General features: G+C 40.5%; 1 protein-coding gene across 12 annotated transcripts in view; it reads left to right on the forward strand.

Annotated features, from left to right (window-relative positions):
* MAP4 (microtubule associated protein 4) overlaps nt 1-27715 on the forward strand; it is a 164217-nt gene that overhangs the window by 20787 nt on the left and 115715 nt on the right. For 11 of the 12 annotated variants that reach the window (XM_075042566.1, XM_075042574.1, XM_075042520.1 and 8 more), the window contains exon 2: nt 10500-10553. The gene's annotated coding sequence lies outside the window, so the exon portion shown is untranslated. Of the gene's footprint in view, nt 1-396; nt 484-10499; nt 10554-27715 lie in introns of all 12 variants that reach the window. The other variant, XM_075042528.1, reaches the window with a different exon arrangement.

A 27715-nucleotide genomic window follows, 5' to 3' on the forward strand; every position in this document is an offset into this window, starting at 1 on the left:
TGTTAGAGGATGCCCTCTAGTCTAGAAGCAAATATTTTTATACTAGGTGAAGTATATAGTCTCTGTGCTACTGAATAGCCATGACTCCTGGAAAGGCTTTTTAGCTTGAAGAAAGAGGGGAAAAAAACACCCCAACACAACCCAACAACAAAACTCCCCTGCCAGGGTTGTCTTACAGTGCTCATTACAGTTGAGTGAAGTATGTTTTCACATGCTATAGAACTACAGTGAGGATCTGTAATTCTTCACTGTGCAATCCATACTCTAAAATAGCAAGATTTGAAATATTCAGCTGTCAAATGTAGTGGATCACAACAGTTTTAACTTTGTATTCAGAAAGGTAATCTGTCTCTGCAGTTGCACTGTTGGAGAGTAAGCCTTGTTTCCCATCAACAGGTCCTCTCCATTGACAGGAGATTGGTGAAGATTGCTTTACAGCTGTGCGAGGCAGCAGCTGGTTTACTAGTAGCAGACTGCAGAAAAGTGAGTAGGGTAGCTCTGTGATTTCTAGTGCTTAAGTAGCAATGATTGTGTGTCTGTCCGCTGGGTTTAAATGCCCTTTTTCTTTTTTTTTGCCTTCCTCCTTCTGATCCATATTAATGTTTTGGCTCTTGAGAATGCAGAAAGAAATCTACGGATGGTGCAGAGACTCTAAACCTGCTATCTTTGTGCAATGGAAGATTAAGATTACTCTTCGTATTTTTTTTTTTCCCAATGTATTCCTTGGTGTACTAGTTCCATTGCTGTTTGGCATCATTAAAAAAAAAAGTTGTGTTCCCTTTGTCTAATAAGAGCTGATGATGCATCTTCTGTATCATCATTGGCTAAGTAACAGTCCTGAAATTGACATGGAAAACGTAAAAGCAAAATTGGGTTCTGTTGTGTTTGTAATCTGTAACTATTAAATTGTGGCATTGACTAAACTTAAGCATTGGAGACAAGGGGAATTATCATTTCCATCTACCCATTTTAATACAGGAGCTCTTGCATATGGAGGAAATGCTGTTTTCCTTCTTTCACCTGTTTTAAGAAATAGTGTGCATGTGACTTGCCCTTGGGATGCTTTTGTTCACCTGTGACTAATGAGGAGTGTTAGGTGTTTCTAATAAGGTCTTATCTGGCTGTTCTGACACCAGTCCTGCTGTTCATACCCTTTAGAGCTATTCTGCTCAATTTCATCTCCAATTTCTGTAACAGAGATGCAAGGCACTGGAAACCAACCTGTGAAGCTCGTGTGTGCAAAGGTAATAGATATCAGGTGAAGGAAGATAGAATTTCCTGTAAAGCAGCATCTGTATTCAGGAGTGGATTCCACGAAAAGCAAGAAGGAAAGCACAATGATTTCCAGTGCTTAAGTAGCAGTGTTACGTGTGTGTGTGTTTTGTTTATTCACCAGGTTCCCCCTGCCTTGCTCCTTCTGTTCCTTGCTGCCATTCTGCCCCTCAAGAAAGCAGACAAATCTCTTTTGATGACCCATTATACGTGCAAGGGACGAGCATCTCTCATGAAAATGTTGCTGCCTGTTATGTCTAGAAGTGTGATGAGGACAGTAAATAGAATGTAGACCCGTGATGGAAGCTCTGTCCTGATGTTTGTTATGGAGATGTGTGGCCTTAACTCAGAACTGCTCACAGAATTGTGTCTATAAAGAGCAATTAGTTCATAAAACACACCACTGTAAACAAAGAAGACACTGAATTTGCTACTGAGTGGATTCATCTTACAGTCTTGCTCACCTTCTGAAGTGATGGCGTGACTGATTTTTAAGCGAATGGTTAATGCCTAGTTCAGTTACTCTGAAGTGTTCCTAAACATCTTAAATTTTTCACCTAAAATACACACTAATTAAACCTATCAAACTGATTTGCTCAGATACTGGTGTTTACTTAGAGCACATCTGGACATGAGAATTTGGTCTACATAAAGGATCTTTTGCATGGAGGTTTTTTTTTTTAACTAAATAACATGTACTTTCAGAGCTTTTAACCTAGGGTGCTGGTCAGGCTGCCAACGTGTATTCTGCTTAATTTTGGTACTTGATGGGTTTTGTGGGTTTTTTTGTGGGTTTTTTGTTTGTGTGTTTGTGGTCCGTCCCCCCCGTCCCGTCCCCCCCCCCCCCAAGCATTCCATGTAAAATCTACTGTCATAAATAAGTTTCCAAACTGAAAATCCAAGGATTAAATAAATCCTAAATCTCTCTGTCTTAAAGGTACTTCTAGGTTGAGATTGGGGCAGTTGCAAGTCAGGATGAAGAAGCACAGGTCAATAGTACTGCCACATCTGAGTCCTGAGGTCTCTGTAAAACGACCCATTCACAAGCACCAAGTAAACCTCGACTTAAAGAGAACCCGCTGTTCTCTGTGTGGATCCTTTAACGTAAAAATTAGAGTGGCTTGATAGGTGGTTTTAAGATGTGGTGAGCATTTAAGTGCTCAGTGAAGTCAATCAACAGTATCCCTGAAAAGTGACCTGCAGCTGCACAGCTCTCCCCTGCCCTCATCACTGCTGTCCATATGTACCAGTGGTATAATCCTCTCCATACTGCACTTGCTTCTGCAGGAGCAGTGATACAAGAGGAGGATTATGACCTCTGCAGGAGACTTGTGTATAAGTGAGGAGAAATTAATGGGCAACTCTGGCACTTAAATTATGAAAGTTGGCAGGCGTCAACCTTGAAAACATAAGTAGATTTAAGTGTCATGAATTTTCATGCTTTCTTACAATAGTAAAATGTCAGAGATGGTTCAGAATTCTCCTCCAATAGTTGTTTTGCTTTAAAGCTGTTGCCATGGTAACGTGTCATTGCTGAGGCAGTCTTCAAGGTCCCAAAGAAATGGGAAATCCAAACTTCTATCTTGGTTGCCCACGCTAGTACATTAGCTGACACTGCAGACAACATTCTTTAATCTGATCTAATTTTGTAAAATTGCTGTTGGCACCTGCAACTTCCATTTTGGTTTTCCTTTTTTGAAGCCAAGGAAAGACAATGTTTCATAGTCCAAATGAGAGTATGGTGTTCTCCATTCAGGGGTGTGCCAATAGCTGGGTATATTTGATATATATTCATGTTATATTTTTAAATGTGCATAGCATCACTGGCCACTCCATTGACTCTTTGATCTTTGTAGTGAGAGTTTGACATCTGTGAAAGCAGAAAGGAAACAAACAGCCTGTTTTTTGTGCCATCTCAAGACTTGCCAGATTAGGATGTAGGAAAGGAGCGGTGTTCTCTGCATTACTGCTACTCTAAAAGGGTGTAGTGTGGATGAAATGATTAAAAGAAGGATGCTTTTTGTTTCACATGTTGAACAGCGTGTTACAACTTAGCTACTGATAAACCTATTTCAAGCTTGTTTGCTGGGCATGGGTCCTCAGTGCCTTTTATGACTTGCAACTAGACATCTCATGCCTCTACCTTATCTTCCTTCACCTGTGTCTGGAAACAGCAGCTGGCTGCCTCCATGGAGCAAAAATGAAGTGTTAATTATGGCTTGAATAGGATTGAGCTCCAAGTTCCTTTATGAAGTGAGAGCAAGAGTTTCCACAGCTGAGAAATACAGCTAATGGAGTAACGTATATCACTGTATAGAGAGTGAGAGAGCAAGGATCTCTAGGCAGTCAGTCAGCTCAGTAGTATTTCAGGTTAAAGAGGTGGCATTCACAGGTTAGACACTGGTGAAAACTTATGATCACCTCAAGCTTCCAAGTGTTCATTAAACAACCTTTTAAAAAGTATTAAGAATTGAATCAGTGTGAGTGAAGAGGGTGTTGGGTTGGAAATAGCCCTCTGTTTTAGCTGAAGTTGTCATGGATGGGTGGCTTGCACTGTGAAGGGGTAGGGGAAAAATACCGAGGAGACCATGTGGAGAGTTGCTGGTTGTCCATGTTAACCTCTTTAATGAATAACCTGTGAAAAACAGATGTGCCACAGATGTGATAAAAAGAACAGACTCCAGTGAAAGGTGCCTTCCACAAAGGAAGGCTAGGACATGAAACTTCAATGGTCCACAGATGTGATAAAAACAGATGTGATAAAAAGAACCATCTAGAGCAGAGAGACTTTATAAAAGACTTTTTAAAGACTGTAAAAAATGATAATGCCTGTTCTGATATTTATTTTTAAAAAAGGTATTGAGAGATAAGACCTTGCAAGCAATCCTGTTTCTTACAGTAGTGGGCTGGGGAGACTTTCTGGGTGCTATGCTCTTTTGTAGTGGCAGATGAGGATGAGCTGGACTACTGGAGTTACCAGGAAGCTGGGATGATGTGAATATCAAAACAACTTAGTAAAAGCTTCTCATAGTCGGGCATCTCCGACTACGCCTGTGCTAGGGAATAACATGATGCTTGGTGACTTCTGGTAATGCTGGAACACAGCATCTGTGCTGCTGTTTTTAGAATATTTCCTGTTGCAATCTTTGACCTAGGGCAAAAGTATTCTCCCAGACACTGGTGGATGCTATTCAAGAGCTGGGATGGACCAGGACCATTCTCAAGAGCCATTTGCATGTGGCCACCCTGGTTTAAAGAGTAAGACTTTACAAATGTGAATGTAGCCTCTTCCTAGACGCTGTGGTCCTGGGCACATATAAGTTAACTGTGACATTGAACTCCCTAGTTGGGAGGTAGCCTTTGTGCTTCTTTGATAGCAGGAAGCACAATCAGTTTAGCAGCCTTTCATTAGAGGACAAGTGAAATTTGAATAACGAAGCTTCTTTTTCTCTTTGTCCTGATCAAGTGCTCATTAGTGTTCAGCCCCAGCTAAGGCAAAATGGCCATTGGATGAGCTTCAGTTGCATATAGTTTTAACTGAAGTATGTTGCTATTTCATAGTTCAAGACATGACTCAGGTTCTTCCTGCTGCTTTTTCTAATGTGCGTGCAACTGAATCTTACTTTATGAATCTTGGTAATATCTCAAATCATTAAAAATGCCTATCTCTGGTCTATACTATCCAAAAAGATGGCAGATTGTTGGATAATGCTGTCCAAGTGTGGGTGTGGGCATGTGCTTTGACAAATAAAGCATATGACAGGAGTCACAGTGGATGTGTATTGATTAGATATAACAGTAGGAAGAATTCCTGAATTCTTAATACCTTTATTTTTAGTTGTAATTTGGCTAGACTGAAGACTTGCTGTTCAATGAATTGTTCCAAAAATAAATATTTCAGAAGAGGATTAAAATTGAATGTGAAAGACAGTTTTTTCTTATGCATCACTGTTCATGGAAGGAACTGGTCAGAAATCACTATTCTCCTTAAATTTGCATGCTCTGAATCCAAATTAGAACTGCTTTCGCCAGAACTACTCATCCACACAGGAAGCTAGAGCTGCTGTTGGGAACGCAACTGTGATAGCTAATTTTAGCTAATTTAGTCCTGTTAGCAGCAGAGTTCTTCAACTGTGAAAAGAGATACTTTGGTCTTGCTTAAATCACTTTCTTTTTCTATTGAGCTTCTACTGAAAAGGTATGTGCTTTGTTGTTTCTCATCAAGGGCATTTTCTGCCTTTTTTTTGGTGTAGTGTTGTTGGTGTTTTTTTTTTTTTCTTTTTGTGGATCTGGATGTTTGTAAGTTTGGTGGTTTTTTTTTTTTCCTGTTTAGACACATCTGAAAGATCTATAGAAAGATTGAAAGATCTTTTCTGTCAAAGTATTTCATCTCGGCTTTCTCTGGGTGTTTTTAGCCTCTTGTCATGTGTACTGTGTTGTAACGTAGTTGATTACTTGCTCCCACCCTCCCCATGCTCTTCAGTTGTACACTAACTAACTAAAGGCTGCTGGCTGTGGGAGCTTACCTCTTAATTAGCATTTCTGGCACTGTCCAGCCTATCAGGATCATTCTGGAAGGTCCTTGATTTGCCTTTGACACTGGTGATTTGGCAATCCTTGAGTCACTCTTCCAACTTTCTAGAATCATTGCATGTTGTTTCTTCAAATTGCTCTTGACGTGCAAAAATCCATGGTGCTATAAAAACAGCTACACTTGTGCAGTTGCTTATTTACTGTCTGATTGTATGAACCTCACTGTTTTACTTTGTCAACATGAATTGCTACAGAAGACTATTTTTTAAAGACTGTCCTCTTTACTGAGGATTAAATGTGGATATTGCCAGAGTGTCTGCTTGCTTCACAGCTGAAGACCTTTATTCTTCCATGTGCTACCTGCAATTGGGAAGTATGATCTCTTTCTAGAAGTAGTAAGAGTTGTGTGACTACTGGGAAAGTCTGACTTGCTGTTTATCAATGTTTCCCTAGAAGATTATTTACTCTTAAGAGTTCAGTGGAACTACATCTTGTGTTTTGAAGACTCTTTAAGTTACTAGTCTAACTTCAGCACTTTCCTTCTCTCTTGGGAGAAGCTCTACTCAAAAGCCTAGAATCTCATGTAAAAGCAGTCTCTTTCAAATACTGTCAGCTCTATCTGAGATGCCTCATGCAAGTGTGGGAGCAGGAGTTTGATGCTTAACAAAAATTCATTGAATATTTGGCAATGGTACCCGTGGAAAAAAAAAAGTCCATCATATATTCTTGAATAAACTCTTAGTTTGGGATCTTGGTGAGTTCAGGTACAGGCAAGGAGACAACATAGGGCCTTGTGGCTGTAGAAGCAGTTTTCCTTGTGTCAAGTTGTTGTAGTTAATTTGCTGCTAGTGTTATTCCTCTAGGAAAGGACTGGGATGAAAACCTGAGATGCCTTAATCTCTGGGTTTTGTGGCCACCATGTATATATAGCTCAGGGTTTACAAGACTTCACGTTCGAACCCATGGTATTCGACAACGTGATACTGCTTTGCACATGGAATGCTGTAGCTGCAATGTGTATTGCCCCTCTTAGCTTTTCATATCAAGTGATCTTCATGTACCATGCATATTTAAGAGGGGGAGCTATTTAAAGGAAGCTGTTTATCTAGAGATTTGGAAACAAAGTATGAAGGGTGAGACACAACAGGAAACTAAAAGATTGAGCGGCTTTCTCTCCCAGGATATGGGAAACAGTCTTACGAATTTGGGGATGAGAAAACAGAAAGTGTTACTTGTTTAGAGAAATTGAGGGAGCCTGTAAGGGCATCTGATATGACGAATGGCACATTCTTTCTGTTATAAACTTAATTGCACTGAAGTGCATTCCATTTAGCTGGGGTAAGAGTGATTAATCCTGAATGTAACTGGAGGTTTGCTTGACTCTCTCTCTTTGGCAGTACAGCAACATAAATGGAGATTGAGACAACCACTGTTCATACAGAAAGTACTAAATTATTGGAACTCGAGATTGTCTAATTATAATAATTTTGTGAGGAGGATGTAGGGGAATCACTTCCTTGCTTCTGTCTTGCATCCTTTTTGGGTGACTTACCAAGTTAAGTTGTATGCTTTTCTCATGGACTAAGGAGAGGTGGTAGTTTACTTCATGTTCAAAAGGGCTGCCACTGGAAACTGGTAGAGACAAGTAGTTGCTACTTAAAGTAGTAAGAACCTTCAAAATTATAAAAAGCAGAAATGAATTGTTAATGTTCACCTTGAAATATGTATATGTTTTTGGGACTCCTCAGAATAACTGTTGTATTATAGATGGGGTGGATTTGGTGAACTCTGAAGTGAGAAAGAAACAGAAAGTAAGAGACTGGGTAGAAAGCAGAAAGTAGTGTATTAGTGGGATGCAGGCAATTCAGTTGTGGGGGGCGGAAATCTGTGTAGGAAACTGGATGAAGTTAGAGAAGCTGTTGAAATGTTTAGTAATAAAAGTGTAAGGAGCTTGGGAACCAGAAGAGCTGAGGAACAAGAACTACTGGTGCAGGACGTGAAACTGGATATTACAGGGATAGCAAACATGATGGGACGGTATGCATACCAGGCATTACCTGTTTTCTGATAGTATAGGCAAGATAAAAATGAAGAGTGGGTGTGGTGTGGGTTGTAAATGAAGTAATAGAGTGCTTTTCCTCTGTTGTGTTGCTTTTCAGTGTCACTTGTATAAAAACTGTGTTGGGGAGAAATAAAGTTGCAAACTTGGAATCAGGGTTGCAATGTATAGACAGGTATCTCTCTTAACATTAAAATAGTTCTCAGAAATATTTCTCCAAACTGGAAAACAATTACGGCTAATAATGGAACACATGAGTTGGTATTTGCGGGCCAGGTGATAGATGACTTTTTTCCTGCTGTTCACCAATATTTCTATGAGTGGTCAGAGTCTTCCTCAATTTATTATGTGAGGGGACAAGGTGAAGTCTATCTTAGACTACTGTAAGACCTAGCACATAAAAAAAATAAAAATCTTTGCAGTCACACCTGCAGTTTTAGCAACTCTGTAAATTTGGGATAAGAAAGGCAGATTATCTAGCATTTCTGCTTGTGAGTCAAGAACACCCCATACTTAAGTAAAAAAGCAATCTTTGCCACTATGGGTAGTTTAAGACCACCTTGGTAGTATAGTAATTCTTTCCTTCAGAGTTTATTTAAAGAGTACCTAGAGATGCAGGTTTACCAAAGGAAGAAGTGTTTTTGCCCAGACCAAGAAACTGTGGTAGATTTTACTGTTACCAGAACCATGGTTGTTACAGTGCTACCCAATGGAGTAGCAATGCCCAGCACTAAAAAAGGAGCTAATACTTCTAATTTTCTTAATATTCTGCCACAAAAGACAGGGTTGTGGGTTTTTTTTCTTCCTTTTTTTCTTAACAAATAAGGTAAAGTTTAGTGTTTTCAATGCAAAGAGATTGGAATATATCATGTGTGAGAGTGTAATAACCTGGTGGATCACAGCAACAGGTGTGGGATGAACTTTAATGGAGCAGACCATCAGGCTGTGTGTTTAGGCTTGATGCCTTTGGATGTGATCTGAGTGTTCATTGGTTGGAAGTAGCTGGGAAGAACCCTGATGCCCCAGTTTATCACAAGGTAGCTAAACTGCAAATAATGATGTGAAAAAAGAAAATGTGGGTTTATTATGTGTAGTAGTAGAGTTTCCTTCTGTTGGAAAGGGGAGCCTTAGTGTTACCACACAAGTTGTTTTTCCATTCCATAATTAACTTCTAACTCTCCTTTCCACCCCTTCTGAAGGGAACAGGAATCTCAGAAGGTTTTTCCTCACTCCTCAGTGCTTTACCACTTATTAAAGCTGAAATGATACTCTTCTCACTGGGCTGTTTTCTCATTTAACTGAAAGCTCTGGCATTTTACTTCCACGTAACATGAAATGTGCATCTGTAGGGAGAGGAACAAGTGTTAGTGTTTCTATGTGACTTTGCATTAATAAGCAGGTACTGAGATGATATTTTGTTGTGAGACTGGCTTGATTACTTGCTATGGTGAGGAACAAGTTGGATGTTTCTCCATGTGGTTTGAAATACTTAACTGACTCTGTCCAGCTTAGTTTATATTCTTTTCTGTGGAGGACTGCATGGAGAGTATAAGGAGTATTATTTTGATAGAATTTTTTTTCTTTGTAGATATGCTTATTTCACAATAAAGAAACATGGTGAACAAAGTGTAAAATACTGTATAGAAAAATTTGGGATACAACACCCAATAGATGAGGAGATGGCTCCCTGGTAAAGCTCTGGGTATAGCTTCACTGAAATCATGGAAAACACAGAAAATAGCTGGCTGTATGCAACTGAAATACAGCTCCTGTTTTCTTTCTTTTTTTTTTTTTTTTAAATCTGGATCCCCTTAAAATATTAATTCAAGTATCATTAATGTAATCCTTAAAAGAATACAGCATATGCTTTTCTAGTTGAGTAACATGTCTAGCAATACCTGTAGGTTTTGACTTGTGAATGTATTATTAACAGTGGGAGAGATTCCACTCTGAAGTTTGGAAGTACAGAAAATGGCATGGAGTGGTATAGGCTTTATTAAATGAACAAAGCTTCATCTTTGCTGTCTTGCTTGTCTTGGACTAAAATGTGACAGTTCTGCTGTATGAAAGCCTTTAGAATGCCTTGCATGGTGGCTCTGCGTAATAATAACCCATAAATCGGGCCACAGTTATTTTGGTGCCTCTCTAGTTTTGTTCATCCCCAGTCTGATAAAAATCAACTCGTGAATCAAACCCGGCTGTTGCAGGTGGCTATGCAGGTGTATGCCTAACAGTGACTTTGAGAGCTTTTAAGCCATTATACGAGTACCTGAAATACTGCTTAGTGGAGGGATGTCCTAATCATCCTGGATTACTTCAGCTTTAATGGCGTGTTTGTAAAAACCTATTAAGGTGTATAACAAGGGAAAAGTTGTTCTCAATTTTCATGGTATATCCCTAATAGCTTGAGCAAGTGTTGAGGTAAAATAGTAATAGCTAGATAGTATTCCTATTGAGGAGCGAACGTTAAAGAAAGCTGCCTGGATGACTGTAGTGGGACTGCAGCAAAACTTCTCAGTTTTTAGTTAATTTTGAGTAACACAAATCATCTCCTAGCCACTCCTAATTAGCTTCCATCCAAGTACTCTGTAATTATATGGCTTCCTCTTAATTGTGCATGCATTGTATTTTGCAGATAAGCAGTTTCTGAGGACTGAAGGATCTGCTAAAAGGAACACCTGCTTTTGAGGTATGAACTACTTTTCTAATGACACACCACTAATGCTTTAATTAAAAGCAAAGGTTTGATACAGCTCTGTGTACACACTAAAACTTCATCTGTTCTGGGAAATACAGCTACCATCTCGAGTTCTGAAATGTCATAATCTCTGACAGAACTTCAGTAGGAAAACCTGGCAGAGCAGGCACGCCTGGCTATGACAAGTGGAGTGTTAAATGGACTCTAGGAGAGTCTGCGTGTCTTTAAAAGTTATTATACAGAGTTCTGCGACTGGAACTTCTGCAGAATAAACATATCTGAAAAGCACTTACCTTTCCATTCTTTTCTGTTAAACGCTTTATTTACTACTCTTTTTCCATTCTTCCTTTTAGGTATTTATTAAAGTTTCTAACATTCCTCTGGTTCTGTGCAAGATAGCAGGGCTGGTGTGTGACTCAAGGGATGTCCTTTATAGCCAGGTGGACCTTCTTTTCTTGCTTTTCCTGCTGCAAAGGGCAGACATCTTGTTTAACTTAGTCACTCAAATCTTTTTATCAGAGTAAGAGGACTACAAGAGATTAAAATGGGCAAACTAGGCTAAGAAAAAACAAGTCTGATTTGATTTGTTAGGAATTTGGAGAAGCGGACCATTGAAGTTTCATGTCCTAGCCTTCCTTTGTGGAAGGCACCTTTCACTGGAGTCTGTCTATCATCAGGTCTGCAGTTAGAGGATATTTTTGGTGCAGGTGCTCACATAACACGCTTTAGTGAAGGAATTACAATTTCTTCTTTTTATTTGTATGGACTGAGGGACCCAGGTGCCTTCTACATTGCCGTTTGATTAGTGTGACAGTGATTGTCCTGAAATGCTGCCTATTTCTTCAAGTCCTGGGAGTGGTATCAGCCTGTTTACTCCACTAATTAATACTTCCTCTGCCTTAACCTTGAGGTAGCCTAGAATGTAAACCAATAAAACACAGGGCACAGACTTGTAGAAAAATGACTAAGCTGTTAATGTCAGTCTGCCAGTACCATCCAACAATACTTGGCTGTAAAGAATGCAGAGGAGTCAAATGGATGCAGTTCAATTACAGCTTGTTTTAAAATCACTAACTGTATCTACTATGATTTACTAAAACTGTCTTAAGTGACAGTAGCCTCGCATGTCTCCTAAAACTTTGTTATGGGTATGGGATAAAATTGTTCCTAAAATGCTGTAGTCGGTCTCCTTAAATGGCAGGTGCAGAGATAACATCATAGGTGCAAAGTCCTGTCTTTTCGGTCGGGCTGATGCTCTTGTGTATCCATTCAGGATGTGACTGGAACCAGGCTCAGTTAGGGACAGCCACACCACCAGTTGTTTATACTGTGTACTGTGGCTGCCTGCCAAACCATCTTAAGTTGTTCTCTGAAAGCCAATGAATAAAAGCCAAATAAGATGGCTTATCTCCCTCTGGGTGGGAGGGAGGGAGGGGGTGGAGGGGAGGTGCCCAGAATGCTGTGCGTGCTTTTCACTGTGGCCTTGATGGAGCTAAAGAGGTCATGGGAGGTGGACTGTCACCTTCTCCTGCAGGGAGTGACTGCTATGTGCAGCTGAACAGAGAAGATGACATAGGAGTGTAAGAACACTACCTTGCCCTACCTGCATGTTCCAGTCTTGAACTTCTTCCCCCCCGCCTTTCTACTTTACTTAGCTTTGACCAATGTGGTCTTAATGTCTGCCAGACTCCTTGGGTGTCTGGAATTGATCTCAGACTTTAACTTACTTGGTCATGTTGTTAACTGCCAAGTTGTTTAAGAGGGTGAGTTTGCTATGTTATAATTTTCCTCCTTTCTTTCTTTTCCTCATGGTACAAAAAATGAGAGTTACAATGTAAGCTGCCTCCTAGAGTCCCAGGGATAGATGTAGTTGTACCTCTCCACAGTTGTTGTTCCATGGTTTCGGGACATGGAAACCAAACAGGTGTTTCCCACAGACTGTATTCAGCAGCTAAAAATGCTTCCTGAAGTAATTTATCTGGGAATATTTAATCCATGCTTATTGACTGCCTAGATGAATAAAGGCAACTTCCTCCCCAACATCCTTTGGAGGAGCCCAGGAGAGCAGGCAGGAAGGAGGAAGTGTTTGTGTGAGTCTGGCACTGACTGGTTGGTTCTTGTTGGATGACCTGATTGAGGAATATCTTGGGTTCTTTACAAAACAATAACCTGTTCATCTCTGATTGTCACTCAGAAATAAATAGGTTTTTCCTGCTTATTCTGTTATGAGCTCTTTCAACCAAGTACAGTTGCATGCTTGGTCATCTTACTTGCTTTCTTAAACTACGAATACTGACTATGACTTGTGGCACATGGAACTTCATTTGGTTATTGTATTGGTTACATATGTATAGGTGGGTAGAAAGTACTTGTGAAAACATTACCTGCTGGATTAATTTACATTTTTTTGTATAACTGCTCTAACTGCGAAGAAACATGCACAAAACCACATTTTTAGAATCAATTTTATTGATGAAAAGTGAACTAGATTGGAGCTGCTGCTGACATAATTGTGGTAGGAGCAAGTAGCTGCTACTTGCTGTGTGACTCCCTGCTCCCCTCCTGTAGCAGAGCTCTGCCTACAGAGAATTCTGCTCAGGTAAGGCAAGCAGGTAAGAAAGAACTTTGCCTCTGTGGATTTTGTAGCTTTCTGGAGGAGGGGCTGGTGCATTATCACCCACCCTTTTAAAAGGGGTTTGAGGAAGTATGTACTGACCTTCTAGGTTGAGAATGCTGAGAACAGAACTGAGAAGATTTCGCCCTGGAAATAATAGAACCATTGGGAAGAAGACAATGCTACCATGTCAATTTACCACATGTGGTTTTAATTCTCTAAAGTCATGTAGGCAGAACCCTTTATTTTACTTAAAATAGTAAAAAAAAAAAAAAAAAAAGGTGGTTTTTTTTTTTCAGTAGTACACTGAACAATTATTTATTTGGTCCCTTATCCTTCCCTTTTTGGAAGGGAAATTGCCTGTGTCAAAGGGCACAATACTGTGATACTGTATGTCGCAGCCATACCTGCAATAAGGAAGTGAATAATTCTCTAAAGAAACTAATAGACTGTACCTGATAACATTGCGTCGAGACCTGAAATTTCTTCTATTGCTCTTTCTTTCATGAAAGCTCAGCTTTTGTTTTCTAACCAATGCCTTGTTTTTCAGGCATCATTGAATGTATTTGTTATCAAGAGTACGGAAATGTAAATACAATAGTGGTTGAAATGCAGTAGCTACTCCCTTCCTCCTCTGCTGGCTTCCTGCATACATTATGGAAGGTGGAAACTATTCTGCATTAATTCATTTCAGAAATGAGTATTCTTCCCCTGTTGCCACCCCATCAGATTTCAAAAACCAAAGGGTATGAGTGAAGAGAAACGATTATTCTTACATATGTTCCTTGAGACTGAGAAGTAACATAAGGCCTCTTGCTCCTTTCCCATGCTCCAGCCTGATGCAAGCATTGGCTAACAGGACATCTTGTTTTTCTCCACTTTACCTAAACCTTTGACCAGATAAGCCACACAGGCACCATTCTAGTTGAACTAAGTCTGCATTCACCTGCTTGTAACATTTGAGCACCTTTCTTAGAAGGAAAACTAAAAATTGGAGCAGTGCCTTCACTGACTTGAGTGTATTTCTCCCAGGCTTAAGTTTGCAGTTATTTTTAAGAGTTGTTTCCTAAATGTGGTTCTACTTGATCTAGTCGGGTCACTAGTAGCTAATGTTGGTCACTTTCTTAGGCAAGAGTTTTGTCATTAAAACTAGCTCAAGATAATGGAAAGGCTCAAACTGTAGAATTTGTTCTTTTAACTAGCTCGGGAGGAATTAGGTTCAACTGTTTGATGGGTGTAAGCAGTTAAATTGACCTCAGACTACGGCTGTCATGCTTTTTTTGTGAAGTCTGTCACAAATTTTGTATGGCAGTAACAACTTTCTGGGGAGAGTTATTTATCTTCAATTACCCAGGTCCTTCTTGCATAACCTGCCACTTTAAATGCTGTTAATATATCTATACTGCACTAATGCTGCTCCCTTTTCAGAACCAAGGAGTTCTGTGATGCTCTTATGGCACTTGGCCAACTGCATGACTGAACTTAGCTAAATAAAAATCCCTGGGATCCTCTCTAAGAATAAGCATCATGTGAGAGCAGGAGTGTTTCCCTGCTTTGAGAGAATTAAAATGGCGTGCTGGTAAGGAATAACAGCAGCAGCTTAAGGGCTAGGCTGGTATCCCTCTCTGGCTAAAAGGGATAAGTTACAAGTCCAGAGGAAGCAGAAGGGTCTGGCATGTAACCTTTAGCTTTCCTTGCTGTTGAGTTTGTCAGTCTGGGATGACATGGTGCTTTCAGAATGTACTGTTTTTTATAATTCAAGAATCTGATAAATACCCTTATGAAGGAGACGTGAACATATCTGCTGAACTTCTAGTCTAGCAGTGTTTCATATTGGGCCTTGGCCTACAGCTTAAATACCTATTAATGTATTATTGAGCAAATTTCTGAGCACTTCTCTGCACCTGTATCTTTTTCTCACATCCCCCCCCTGCCGTGGGAGCATGGGAGGTACTGGAACTAGTGTAGGCGCCTGCTAATGTTGCCTCAAATGGGCCTGCATGTGGCTTATGTTCTGGCACAAGCAGTAATGGATGCTGAGATAATGTTATCTTGCAACTAATTCCCTTGCTGAGGGAGAAAGTCTCTGCTCTGCTGGCCTGCGGTGTATTAACACTGGTAATGGAGCACGTGAATGTGCCTTGTATTCTGTGGTCCCTCAGAAAAGTGTGTGTTCTCCCCTCTGGGAGTTTTGTGGTGACTCACTGGACCTTTCCCTGCTTCACATACGATTATGAAGCTAAATTATTGTTCTACTTTTCTTTGTTTTGAAGCTGTTACATTACCAAATAGGAGCACCTTTTTCACTTGGATCACAGACAGGCAGCATTTACTTCCCAGGCTTCTAGCAAACCCTTTCATGAGCTATTGTAGGCAAAGACTTCAGTTCTGCTTGCAGAGGTGCCCAAGTGTGTTCAGCATTTTTAAAGCTATGTGCTTCTACCTTGTTTTAAAAGGACTTATGATTTTTGTCTTTCTTGCTTGTGCGTAGGCACAAATACCTCTACTTAGAAGTAATTCCTAGTAACACAGAATATGGTTAATCTTCATTATATCTATTGTGGAGTTGCCCCAAAGTGAACAAAATCCATGCATTGAATTGCAAAAGTGGTGCAAAGAGCCAGGCCCTTCCTAAGCATGTCCTAGTGACACACCACTGTGTAAAGACAGACTCGGATATCCCAAAGCTGTTTTAACAGAGTAAGGAGTAGGCTCCACAGCTCTGAATGTTCTAGGTATACTCTGCTCCCACCCTAAACATGTCTAGGAACTTCATTTCTCCATTAATTTCTGAGCACCTGAGTGGCCTCCATGGAAATACAGGGACTGAATTTTGTTCCTGGCCTGAAAATCTAACACATGTGAAGCAAACAGAAAGCCACTAATGCTTGGTAAATGGGCATGTTCACTCTAAACTAGTCTTCCTACATGGTCACAAAGTTCTGCTCTGGCTGATGCTCTGAAACCTTGGCTGGGCACTAACGTTTGCTGCTTCTTTTTAAATGTCTGTTTCCATAACACTTTGTTGTGGTTTTCAAATGGCAAACCTTTACCTCTCCACTAGTTCAAATGTGTCTGTTCTATTTCCAGGTTCCTTTTGGGGCATATCTGTCAGTTCTCAGAAGCCTGAGGGGAGGGCATGATTCTCCAAGGCAACTGATGAGTCCATAAACTAACTTCCTTTCTATAGCTAAGATCTTGCAGAATTTGCCAGCAGCTAAAACTTGTTTCTTAGTATAAAAGTGTGGTTTGTTTCATTCTTCCAAAGTTTTTTGACCTTCCAGTAGTGGAAAGCTTTAAAGTATTGTTTTCTCTTTGCAAATCTACTTGAAAAAGCATTGACAGGCTTGCTGTTCCACTCATCTAGCTCTGAAACATCAAGCTGGTGATGAGTTACCATTGATGAAGATAGTTTACTAGTCAACTTTCTCATTTTGAAGCTACCAGTTCTGTGTCCTGATCGACAGGTTCTTGTGCTATATAATTACGTTGTCAAGAGAGGTGCTTATTTATATTAAAAGTAAAGTAGGTACTCTAATATAGTCACTAATGTAACTAGAATTATTCTATATAGGTAAAGGAGTAAAGCTTGTATGTAAACTGAGTTCCTGGAAGCAGTGACTGTGCATACCCGGTTGCCAAATGAGCTGCTTCTGTTTTCATGGTTGTAACTGCTGCTCTCTGTAAGCTGTGATGTTTTATGCTCCTTGCTCAAATTTTATCTTGCTTTTTGAGTAACACTGGCTAACGTGTTGGTCTTGGGGCACTTCTCTAGAGAGTCAGTTTGCTTGCAGCAGATGGCATCTAGCCTTTCTTGTGGGCATCAGACTGTGTATCGGAGTAGGAGAAGCCACAAAGCTGGCCTCCAGGAGCTCTACTTGAGGTCTTTCCAGTGCCATTTATGACTTGACTGATCCTTCTTGATAACCCTAGTGAAAAAAGGGAGCAGAGTTCCTGAGTGTAAATCTTGTCTATTTCTGCCTGCCCGTTTCCACAAGCTTGAATTTTTTCTTCTGTTCTACAGAAAGTTTAACTCAGAATTTCAAGGCTTACTACAGTAAATTTCTTGATGTATGCATGAGGTACGGTATGGATGTAACACGTTACATGCTATTTAATGGCTGCTTTATCTCTCTTCCACGAGAGCTTTTCTCGATTAACTTCATTTCAGAGTCTGTCCTCTATGGTCTTACTCTCCCTCCTGCTTTCTTAAGCTGTGTGTATATATACATAAGGCAAAATGTTCTGAGTTCATAAAGGCATTGAGGGCCTGCACAGCGGTATTACAACTATAATTAAGCTGGACTGGATCTCTGAAAAATCATTTTTCTCACAGCATGACTTGAGCTCTTTCTCATCTCCTGGTTTGTAGTTCTAGTGTTCACACTGTAGAATTTTCTTCACAAGCAATTTAAAAAAAAAGTCATCTCAGAAATGAAAGCTGAAATGCTCATGTAGGCGCAAGACCCATTATTCTGGGAGCAGCATATGCAAGACAAATGTGGAGTATGATGAATTTAGAGGAGCTGACATGAGGACTAAGTGACTGAGGTGAACTTTTGTAGTAAAACTTCTTCCTTTTTGTGCACTCATTAGTCTTCGTTTCCAGGCCGTGGCAGTGAGATGATCTTGCAGGAAGAAGAATGAGGAGGTACAAAATGCATAATAAAAATGAGAATTATTGACTGATCCTACTATGTTAGAAATGTGCCATCCTTCTCTTCCTCCCAAGAGAAGGGACTCTTCAGCAAAAGCTAGAAAGCCATTATTTTCTGGGTTTGCTCTTAGGGAGGTAGAAACTGCTTTCCTTTCTGATGTGTGTGCTATTAAAGGAAAGCAGCTGACAGAACAGCTGCTTTCCTTGCCTGTTTAGTTTGTGGCTTAGCAGTCAATATGCAACATAGAAAGAAAGTGCTCTGCTAACAGCCAGAGTTTTCATACCCTGCCCCCACTTTGACTGTCTTTCCCTCTGTCCTCTGCCAAGTGAAAACAGGAGACTCTTCCCCCCCCATGATTAATGAAACTCTCCTTATTTGGCGCTGCCTCTCCTGGTGTGCAGCACAGAAAATCCTGTATTCTGTGAGACAGCTTGAAAACCAGCAAACAAGTATGACTCAGGGGAGTTTCTTTTTTTTTTAAAAATAGTTGAGGAATAGGTCATTTTAGAGCTAAAACTTACAAGTCTGTGCAGAAAGTGGGCAGACTCCTTTATTTTCCTTAGATAAGCATTTATGGTTTTTTGAGATGACATACCAGTCTTTTTTAGGTCTCTTATTTCAGTGCTTGTAGGCCTGTGTAGAGCTAGACACTTGAAAGTCCCTCACAGTTATTATCTATGAACTCATCTTCCATGTGGCTTTTTTGAAGGCCAGCCAAGACCATTAATCCCCACCTTCTAGAGTCCCTAATCCCTGCTGGGGCTTATAGGAAAGTTATTCTTGTACTCCCAGTGAAGCTGCTCTGGCAGAGTATCTATCCTGCTGTAACTTAAGGCAGGTTTATTAATGTGACTTTTTATCAGCTTGGAAATGGTACAACTCATAATGTAGCAATCTAACTTGGACAGTCTTACCCCATCTTGCTGAGTGGTTCATAGTAGTGAAATTGCCCAAAGGGAGGGAATCATTCAGGAGGCTGGTGTTCTCTTATCTCAGTGTGCTTAAGTATAATTAACAATAGTAAAATGCTCTTTGCAGGCATGAATACATGCCATGTATTTTTTTGGGAATGAGTGCAAGTGAAGTGAAATCAGGATTGGAAGTAGTCTGCTGGGGTGACTCTTTGCAGTTGTATCGCTCTTTTTCTCAGCCTGATGTTTCTAAAGCCTCCTGGCTCTGCTTTTTGTCCAGATGTGGTGAGACTGATGTAAGGCCCTCTTCCTCCCTGAGCCTTCCCCCTTCCCACCATCCTTACTTGCTCAAAGACTTTTCTTTGGTTCCAAGTAAGCTTCTCCAAACACTCAGGACTGGTTCAGGTGGGCTTCCTTTCATTTATTGTCCTTCTCTAAGGTTCACCTGTGATTTTGATAGAAGGGAAGTGTGAACAATTTTACCTTCAGTTCATGACTGTTAACTCTGTTGGGTTGTAGTAGCAGTGGCCAGCTCTGTGCTAAACCTTCTGTTGATTGAAGTGGTTTATTGGGTGGCTTAGGGCCCTTGCTGTCAAAGGGAGCTGCGCTGCCTCTCCAGTGATACATACCATGGGAAAATTGCAAAATTCACTTCAGCTTTTAGACAAATTCAAAGCAATTTAAGTCTCATTTCCAGGGATGTGGTAAAGCTACTCTTGACTGTCTGGAGTCTTCTGTCTGTACAAGTTCTGTGACCAGAATTAAGGTCTTCAAAGCCAGATAGCAGATGAAGTTGGCTTGGCTTGGCTCAGCTGTTAAGCATACTGATAGAGCATTGTAGGCTTCATGCCTAGAGTTCTCATGCCATCTCCTTCTGGAGCCATTGCTTACTTACCTGCACAGAAAAGACAACAAGTTCTGCAAAAAGTATCTCCTCACCCAGAACAGAGAAGAACCTGAATAAAGGCCAGAAGGGAATGTAACTGATGGAAAATGGCAACTGAGACTGAAATCTGAGTCAGCAACCAGTCTCACTGCACAGTGCAACTGTCCATGCACACTGGGCTTCATACTGAGCCCTTTGGAAGAAGCAAGGGCCAGTCTGTGCCAGGTAAATGCTGTGTTGCAGAGAAGTAATGCTTCTGAACGTGATCATCCTCGAGTCCCGTGATGTATCTTAGGGAGCCGGAAGAGCAACAGGTAAGTCCAGCCTTTTCAGGTTCATCAGCAACTCTGAACACCTTCAGAGCACTAACTGGGCCTCTCTCATGTCTTCCCTAAAGCAGTACTTTGGGAACAAGTTCTCAAAAGGGGAATACAGGAATGCATAAATTAAATGTGATGCAGTCATCTTTCCTTACTTTCATAAGAATCAGTGTTACAAGTTAGTGTAGATGATCTTAGTTCACCAAAGGAAGGAGGGGACTTTATCCTTAAGGGAAGAAGTCTAGTAGTACAAACTACAGTTAGATAATAAATTAATAAAACATATTTATCCAGAGTGCTCTGAGAGTTATGAAGTATTATGTGTCTGTAGCTGCTGTTGATATGCTGTCTGCCTGTTGTGGTGCTTATGGGAAGGTGCAGTATGGCAATATGCTTGCCATATGTGAATAGTAACAGGTCAGCCACTCCCAACTGATGGAGAGCTGTTATGCGTTTCCACTCTTGCCCCCCCAACATACTAATCCTTTACTAGGAAATATCTATAGGGAGAAAAATATCAGCCCAAGATTTAAAAAACAAACAAAATCAACCAAGAAAAAGCCCCTTGACTTCATGTGGCTCTCTCACTCCGTTTTGTGAGGCAGAAGTTTACTTGCTGCATTCTGGCCTGTGGCCACAGGTTGCTGTGGGGGATTGGAACTCTGGTGCTCAGGGTAGGGAGCTCTCGACTAGGATGAGCCGCTCTTAGCCATGTGACTGCTGTTGTTTCAGCCCCATCAGTTGGTCATGACAGCTCTGGTGGCAGTATGCTAACAGAAGCCCAAATAATCTTACAAGTAGTGACAATATGTGGAAGCTTTTTTAGATAATATTTGCTTTTATCTTAAAGCTGTGTTCTCATATACCTTTCCATGCAGGAAGAAGGAGGTGAGGAGTAGTGAGAAACTAACATCTTTCTTGTGTGTATATATACATGAAATTCTTGCTTTTGGAGCTGACCTTCCAGATTAATTCTGGTTGTCTTTATAGTTTTGCAAGTCAGGCTTTTCCTACTGTACTGACTTCTGACCTCGCACTGTAGACGAACTGAAGCAACTGCAGACAAGTAATAACTTGTGGGTCTTTTGAAGCAGCAGGAGGAAGACCTTTGTGTATTAGTAAGCAGGATCAGTGGCTGCCTTTCCATTGCAGGACTGGTTAGGATTCCTAGAGCTAGCTTCATAGGACCCTAAGTGATTTTAGTTCTTAAATTAAGAGCAAGAGAGTTACCTGAAAATTTGAATAGATTGGCTATGGTGTATCAGAGGTGCAAATTCTGGAATTATTCCTCAATTTTTTTACATAGCTTTGTCTCGTTTCCATTCTTGGCAAAAGCCACTGCATGAATGAAATTCCATATCTACTGCAGGACTGCACTACTGCGTGCTTTCCACACTACTTTATCCTCTCAGAGTCTGGGTCAGAAATGGATCCTTTCCAAAACTGTATGTGTGGCCAGGGAGGTTGGAGGGTGGTTTTGGTTTGGTTGTAAGGCTTGCCTTCAAGATGCAAAATGGAAGTGCTTTAGGACATGTCTTGTTCTGTTCATAGGCTTTTGATCATTGGTTTCAAAAATACGAACAGTGGTCTTCAAAGAATGTCAGAATTGTGGAGTAGCTGAGGTTGGCAGGGACCTCTGGAGCAGGTTGCCCAGAGCTGTGTACTGTTGGGTTTGAACATCTCCAAGAATGGAGAATCCACAACCTCTCTGAGCAGCCTGCTGCTCTTGAACTTAGTCCAAAGTAATTGTACCAACAGTGTTGGTTATATGGAAGATGATTGATTGCTTGCTTTCTGACTTTTTTATTCTCACAACACTGTCACAGGAGGTGACCCAGGAGATTCCTGACAGATATTTGCCACCTGAAAAATGATCTCTTTATTAAAATCAAAGATGAAGGCAGCTAAAGTCAGTTATGTCATGTTCTTACTGATGCCTCCTAAGTCTCCCTATTCTGTCATTAAAGAATGTCGTATATACAGGCACCTGTACGTGTGTGTGTATATATATTTAGACACGTGCAAACAAGACTTCTTACTGGTGCTTTTTCATTTGGGTATTCCTTCTGCCTTGATCTTTGATGGAGATGTAGCTCCAGCTAATTATTTTTATTTTGCATAAGTGCTGAATGTAGCACTTATTTTTAAACTGCTTTTACTTAATTGAAAATAATGATAATAAGGGGCATATAATAGGCATGTTACCTGCCACTAGAATACAGAGATTCCTTGAAATCTTGAAGTACTAATATTTATTTACTTCTTTCCCTCCCTCCACTAATAACAGATGTGGCTATAGTGATCAATTTGTGATCAACTTCTTCACAGACCAAGATCACCATAAAAGCTTGTTCTTTTGGCTGGTGCAAAGCTTGTATTTTAAATGAGCAGTACAGAGCATTGAATTCCGCTTTGAAGAGTCTATTGTAGATGCGAGTGCAAAGGTGGAAAGGTTGAGTGCATTCATCTGTCCTTGCTGGCATAAGGCTAAAGTTTCTTGAAAAACATCATCCTGGATCGCAAGGCTTCTGCCCTGGAGAGAGTGGAGCAGCCATGGAATCCCATTGTGCTTGTTACAGCTGTAAATGTATATAGTCCTTTCATAAAGTCTTTCAGTGTTCAGTAGCTATTACAGTAGTCTTTCTTCTAGCCAGCTCCAATGAAATTTTTATTTGCATTTGGGAGCTTTTCATTACCTGGTGTGTGGATTGTGTAACTTCTCTCAAATGCACTCTGCATATCTGTCTGGTGTTGGAGATGTAACTGCCATAACGGAGATGCAAAGCTGATGTCTGATCATTGTATTTGTTAGGCTGGGCACCATTCTCTTCAGAAAGACAAATCAAGCTGGTTTTCCTCAAGTTACAATTTGTCTATACTTGAGAACTCAAGTAGATGTGAATTGTCCTTGTTGCTGTTACCTCCCCTGGATGGTCTTCTCCTGGTCCCTGCAGCTTCTTTTGAAGTCCCTTTACTTCAACGACAAATGGTTTCTTTTTTGTTAAATCAAGTACAGAAAATTTTAACATAAGTGAAGGTCTACATCTGAAAAGAGTGGCTATAAACTGAAATGTAGCTTTAGTAAAACTGAAAAATGCTGGACTGTCAGCTTTCAGGCTGACTTTAATTATGGCTTTTATGTTGACAGTGAGTAGGAGATGCACATGTGGAGAAAGGAGGTTATTTTACAGCTTTCCTCTAGCTAGTTTAGGATTTCTGCCTGGATATCTTTCATAGACTTTATCATTTGATGAAGTGCAGTCTCTCCAAGCTATGAACTTCTATTTTCTTCCTGCCTTCCAGACATTATCTCAAATGTCCAGAAAACTGAGAGAATCTTTTTAACATTACTGAAGAGGCACAAATACTGGGAGACTGTCTGCTGCCTTACTTTGCTAATTCACATGCCATCTGAATAATTGAATATGGTGAAAGCATGCTTCACTGGCTTTATTATTGCTTTCTTAAGTCTAGTTGATGAAAATGTTTCAAGCTTATGGAGCAGAAATGTTCATTAAAGATTCGTATGCAATCTAGTTGTAGAAGTTGTGCTGTTAATTGGTACTGCAAATATACCCAAATAATGCTTTACTTCAAACAGTGTAGAAATGGCTCGTACCCTAAGTAATGAAACTCTACAAATTGATTGGATACTCTTTGGAAATACTAAATAAAACCCAGAATTATGCAGACTCTTACAGGGCATCATGAAATTGAAATAACTGCAGTTTTTTAAGCCATCAGCTTTGAAATTCTGAAGTTGCAGTTCATAAAAGTTGAAGGTATGGCATTAAAAAAAATGGCCTCTGTCAGCTAGAGCTCGTTTTGTTCAAATGACTTTCCCTGTCGTAGTCTATTGGCCTCACTGTGGCGGTTTCCGTTCTGCTCTGACAGTTGCTCTTTGTTTATTCAAAATATTATCATGCCCATGAAAGTGAATGACTAATAGCATTAACGAAGCACAGTTGGCATGCAGGCTGTGCTCACCACCTGCAGTGCTTGCAGCCCCCCTGCCTGCAGCCATCCTGAGCATCTTCTGCAGAGTCTCTTCAATTGCTTCAGATTTTCCCAATTCCATAGTATCGGTCCCAGCTGAGACCATAACTGCTTCTCAGCTTGTCTTTGTGGCTGCTGCCTGGAAAAATTCATGAACCCACCTGGAATATAACTGCTGGGTTTCCTCATATCCGTATGTAGATCAATGTGCAGTTTTCACATCTTAGTCAACTTTCCAGTTCGCAATACAGTTCTAACAAGTCTACCATGGTCAAGCTTCTGCTCAGTGTCTTGTGGCTCTTGTGTTCATTTTCCTCTTTTGCCTGTCCCCTTCCACTTTCTTAGGCTTGTTTCCTTTTTTGACTTAGGCTTTTTTCCTCATCCAAAGTACATATATGTGTGTGTTCCACCCAAGACTTTACCTGAATCTAATCTTTTTGCTCATATTCATGCCTGCTCACGTGTTTACTCCAACTGTCCTCTCTCAAGTGAAAGACCAGCAATGCTTGGAGCACTCATTTAATTTTCTGCTTGGATCAGTCTTGGCTCCTTGCGTGCCTAATGTGCAAGTTCAGTTACTCACGACTGATCAGGCTACAGACAGCTTGAGAATCTCCAGGATCGTTTCAGTGCGTGTGTAGTGTCACTTGGAGCTCATTTAACCTCTTTCATGTTGTAGGCTTTTTGCTACAGGAAAAAAAACCTCAAGTGAGAATAGCAGCCTGAATCAAAAGCTGAGGGAAAGGTGATTAGTGACCTGGTAAGTGGAAGTAGTGAGATATCAGACATGGAAGAGGAAATGACTCTGAGCAAACTGTGTTATGAGGAAGCAATAGTGGCTGAAGCTCTGCCTTGGCTTTGAAATTCTGTTGACAAGCTGAATCACAACTTTGTCAAACCCATCTAAAGTGAGAAGTTAAAACATTATGTTTATTATCTCCTGTGTGGCCATAAACTGATTGTGGAAGTGAACTGAGATTTGCATCAAGCCTTTGGAGCTATTTTATGGTTATCAGTTATGTGGTTCAGTGGCACTGACTTCTGTATAAAAGCCCAGACTTCTTAGGGACACCTTGCCATATCCCAAATCCTTTGCAGTACCCTTGTGTCTGTCACCACCCTGCCTGCATGATGGATAGCATGTACGGCGGCTTGGTAGTCCTGAGTGGAAATAAATACATTGTCCTTGTGTTTCTCTGTGGAGGCAATAATAGGAACTTCTTTGCCTTCACTTCAGTTGTGCACTTTTTAACTTATCTATAGGAGCTTGGAGGTTCTGGGACTTATTTAATGTATTCTATATACTTAAAATTAGCCAGAAAGCTGTTGGAGAACTTGTTCTGAGAAGGGAAACAACTCTACAAGTGCTTTGTTTGTTGTAGCAATCCAGGTGTAAAACCACCAATGCCCCAAATCTACCTTCTCTATACTTGACACTCCTTTTGCCCTTCATAAAGGAGGGAGGTAATTACTTAAGCTGTATAAATAAAAGTTGGAAACTCTTTTGCTGTATTTATGTATTGTCTGAAGGAGAATGTGGTTTTGTATGACATGACTCTTACTGAAATCCTGATGTTGCTGGAAGCCCAAACATGCATTTGAAATTAGTAATAAGATATTTTATGTGATGCCTTATGTAAGCAGACCCTTAGTGTGACACAGAGGTTGGCAGCACGAGTGGTGTGGCAAACTGGAGCTGAAAACTGCTCTCTGCTGTTTGCTTTAGCTCACAGAAGTTGAGAAAGCTGCTGACTGCACTCTGATTTAAACAACTACTCAAAGTTTAAAATCATTGTTTGATTTTTTGCTATGTAAATATCTATAGCCTTCTACTTAACTAGTGCTGTGATGATGTATGCAATATCAGGTACTTATGCTTGTCTAGCAGGTCTTGAGTATCTAGACTGGACAGCCTTCCCTCTGCTAGTGAGATGGTAGCTGTACATCACTGCATTTTTGGGGAACTAATTCCTGAATATAAACCTGTAATTCAGGACACCCATTTTGAGGATGTTGCATTGGTTTTTCTAGCAAGTGAGTTGAACATGAATTTGTAAGCGTTGCTGGAGAGACTTTAATAAAGATCACTTGACCTGCATGTCACTACATCTGAGAAGACGCTTCTAGTAATTTGAGTGATTTCTTGTGACTCGGAACAAAAACAAAGCAGAGATCTTACTGTGTTTAACTTAAAAAAACCAAAAAAACAAACAAAAAAAACCCGCAACCAAAAAAACCCCACTGGTTCAGACTGTACAAAAAAAAAAAAAAAAATCATAAAAAATTAAATTAGGTCATAGATTTGTTGTGCCCAGCCATGGAATGTAAGAAACATCATCAGCTTGATTCATTGAGGTGTCTTTTCTTTTTAAATGATAGATGCAGACATCCTTTTCATGGAGGACTCCCTTCAGGATACTGTGAAGGAAGATGACTTAGCATATATCTGCTCCCTGCTGTCCTGTTATCTTATGCCTCAACGGCCACTGCTAAGTGCTCATGAGAGCCTCATCTAAGAAAAGCAAGCTGACTTATGACAAGAGAAATGGGAATTATGACTGAGCTGTCCCTGTTTCTTCCAGTTGGGGATTTTGTTCTGTATGTAGTTAGGAGCTAATTTTAAAGGAGCAAGTGGATCTGATGAAATAATATATATGCTTCTCATAAATCTGTGTATCAGAGTGTCTCCTTTAAACAAACAAACAAAAGTGAGGAAATGTTGCTTCGTTTCTTATTCCTCTTAGATGTGCTACTTTTGTGAATAGATTTCTCTTACCCCTTTGGCATAAAGGTTGCTCAAACTTTATTTTGGTAGAGGAGAATATGTAGTTAATACTAGTAGGAATACAGCCACTAACTATCAAAATTGGTGTTAAGTGAAAGAACAGAGGCTGAGTACAGCTCAGTTGGTACAGGATAGATATGTGTATCCACTTTAGGAGACCAGCAGCCTTGCAGGACTCTCTGGAGCGGGTGGAAGTGCTGTGTCACTGTGGGGCTGGCAGGAGCAAGCGCTCTGCCTTGCATAACTGGCAGAGGCTGGTACCTGTTGTGTATGTGCTTCTCCGGGAAAAATCATCTATTGCCTCTGCCAAAAATCTGAGGGAAGTAAGTCAACGTCTTGTGCCAAGTATGATTCTCTTTAAACAGTTTACAGGTTTTCAATTATCTCTCTTTTTTTTTTTTTTGTGGGCAGCATCCCCTGCCCCCACTTGCCTGCTCTCCCCTTTCTCCATCTTCAGACGAGATGCACAAAAACTGGGTCAGACGGATCATAACTTTAAATTCAAAGCCTGTGCATGCCCAGAGGCATGTACACAGCAGTGCAGTTAAGGAAGCTACAAAATGGAAATACAAAGTTCAGGAAATAAATTCCACTCTTCCCTAGATGGGAAGCTAGAGGCAGTGGTTTATGCAAGTAAGAGTTGTTTGTACTGCTTCTACTTTCAGAGGGTGGCTGGATGAGATGGTGTTTCTTGAAAGTTATTCCACTAGGTCACTTAAAGTAAAACTTCTGCAAGGAAGTGCTAGTCTAACTTCTTTGTGATCTCTGGGATGTTGCGAGTCTGTGACTCTCTAAATTCGTTCGCAGAGCACAAGTTCTGCATATGTAGCAAACGTCAGCCTTGTGGATGTGGTCAAACATCAAATAAGATGATGGGAACACCCAGAAAGGAGCTCATTTTGAAAGGGAGAGACTAAGTGAATTGGTTAAATAGTAGGAGCTCTTTGGAACAAGACGCCAGGGTGGGGGTCTGTGATATGGGT

Source organism: Buteo buteo, chromosome 2 (genome assembly GCF_964188355.1).
Source record: "Buteo buteo chromosome 2, bButBut1.hap1.1, whole genome shotgun sequence".
NCBI lineage: Eukaryota > Metazoa > Chordata > Aves > Accipitriformes > Accipitridae > Buteo > Buteo buteo.